This window comes from Mastomys coucha, unplaced genomic scaffold (genome assembly GCF_008632895.1).
Source record: "Mastomys coucha isolate ucsf_1 unplaced genomic scaffold, UCSF_Mcou_1 pScaffold12, whole genome shotgun sequence".
NCBI classification, from domain to species: Eukaryota; Metazoa; Chordata; class Mammalia; order Rodentia; family Muridae; genus Mastomys; species Mastomys coucha.
In genome coordinates, this window is record NW_022196894.1 from 84,577,245 (window position 1) to 84,579,519 (window position 2,275).

Here is a 2,275-nt window from a genome sequence, read left to right on the forward strand (position 1 = left end):
CCTCCTAGGCCACTCCTTGTCTCTATTTCATTCCCTCCAGAGAGTTAGGTAAGGAGCCACAAAGATAAGTATAATTCAAAACAAGTACCAAATTGGGTGCTCAATGTTTTCTCTTCCATGTAGATTTCCCTTACAGTGCTCTATTTGACAAACCTCAATAAAATTCATGTATAAAAGACACATAGACCTACATTCAAAAATCTCTAGCAGAAACATAATTTTTTATTAGCCAAAGTCAAGTTGAGACCCATAGTTCCAAGCCATCTTCCTTTGTGCTTATGACTTCCTGGGCTGGCCACAAATCAGTTATTGATAGTGTTCAACAGCAGTAGGGGTCCCTGGACCTAGCACCTGTTTTCAAAGGATGACACCAAAATAGAATAGTTCAAAACTATAAGGGCATCAGCAAAGGTCCTTGGTGACTTGCTCTTATAGTCGTAAAAAGCAGAGTCATCGATGGATTGTTCACGGTGACAGTGTGATGGGTGACTACTTAGTACAGTGTTAGAAGTGTGAATTCCACAGGAGAAGCCAGATCGTGAGTGGTACCCCTCAGCAGCTGCTGACTTTACGCTTCCTACCTAGGGTCACTGCAGTCCTTCCTGTATCAGTAGCCACTGCTGTCATGCTGTCATTGGTTCCTTCCCCTTCCACACTGCAACATTCCTACACCTCCCTATGTGTGTTTGGTCAAGAGTATGAGCTACTATGTCTTCCCATGAGCCTTTGTTGCTCTTTCTAGATCCTTCAGCGTTTATTCTGTGTGTCCAAACAACCACACTCCATCCATGGGAAACCTGGCATCAGGCATCAGAATCTCCAAAAACTCCTGAAAGAAGAATATGTATGAAAGGGGACATGGTACATGTAAAGTAGTCTGGATTTACAATTTCATCCTTTACCTAAACTAAAATTTAAGAAAAAAAAAAACTAAGAAAGCACCTCACAAAGACTAGGAATTCTGCTTTACTTGAATTTTTAACTCCACTTTAGTTTTTCTGTGGCATATCATTGATTGGTATACATTTGAGCATTTTAAATATCGCCATATGTAAACAGAAGCACAAACTGTCTTTTAAAAAGTAATGGACTCTGAGCAATCTTTTAAATACTACTAAAAGGATTGGCTTTCCCTGATGATCCAGGGCTACCATCTAGTGGTGACTACCTCTGAACTGCAAATGTGAAGAATCAGCTCTAAGGAAGTATCTGGTTGCTTTCAAAACTCATTTATCCAAAGCAAAATCTATGTGTTCATAAAAGGAGCTTTGCATTTTCAAATTTTGTGAGGAAACATCCCTAGGAATAAATGGTTGCTATCAAGCTGAACTTCAAGAAAATCAGCTTCTTGGTTCTGCTCAAAATCATCTTTGTTTTGCTGAATTCAGGGGCTACATGACTAATAAAGTGAAATTGCTATAATGAAATACACATTCTGTTTTCCTTTTCTGGTGCCAGGCACTACGGGAGCTGCAGGTTACAGTGCAGACATGGCCAAGTTCAAGAACCACACCATACACAACCAGTCCTGCAAATGGCACAGAAATGGCATCAAGAAACCCCTGTCACAAAGATATGATGAATCTCTTAAGGGGGGTTGACCCCAAGTTACTGAGGAACATGCACTGTGCCAAGAAGCACAAAAAAAGCCTGAAGAAAATGCAGGCCAACAACGCAAAGGCAGTGAGTGCACGAGCAGAGGCCATCAAGGCCCTTGTGAAGCCTCAGGCCATCAAGCCCAAGATGCCGAAGGGCCCCAGCTGCACACTCAGCCACCTGGCTTTCATCACTCACCCCAAGCTTGGGAAGAAGATTCGAAGCTACATGGCCAAAGGTCATAGGCTCTACCAACCAAAGTCTAAGATTCAAACTAAGGCAGAAGACAAAACTCCAGCTAAGGCCCCAGGCTTCAGCTCCAGCTCAGGCTCCCAAAGGTGCCCAGGCCCCTGTGAAGGCCCCATAGAAAAGGGTCCTGCCAATGTGAAGACAGCCGGACTGCTGTGACACACCTACCCACACACTATTTGCATATGGTCAGTGATCTATGCTGTTTTCACAAATAAACTTGAGGCAAGAAGAAAAAAAAGAGAAAAATACAGAGTCTGGGCTAGAGAGAAACCTCAGTGGCTACAGGCACACACTACTCACACAAAAGACTCAAGTTTGTTCCCCACACCCACATCAAGCAGCTTACAACTGTCCGTAACTCTGTCTCCCAGGCAGCCAAGGCTATCTTCTAGCCTCCACGTCACACACACACACACACACACACACA

General features: G+C 43.3%; 1 pseudogene; it reads left to right on the forward strand.

Annotated features, from left to right (window-relative positions):
• Window positions 1-1,545: 1,545 nt before the first annotated feature.
• Window positions 1,546-2,004, forward strand: LOC116083709 (annotated as a pseudogene).
• Window positions 2,005-2,275: the final 271 nt, after the last annotated feature.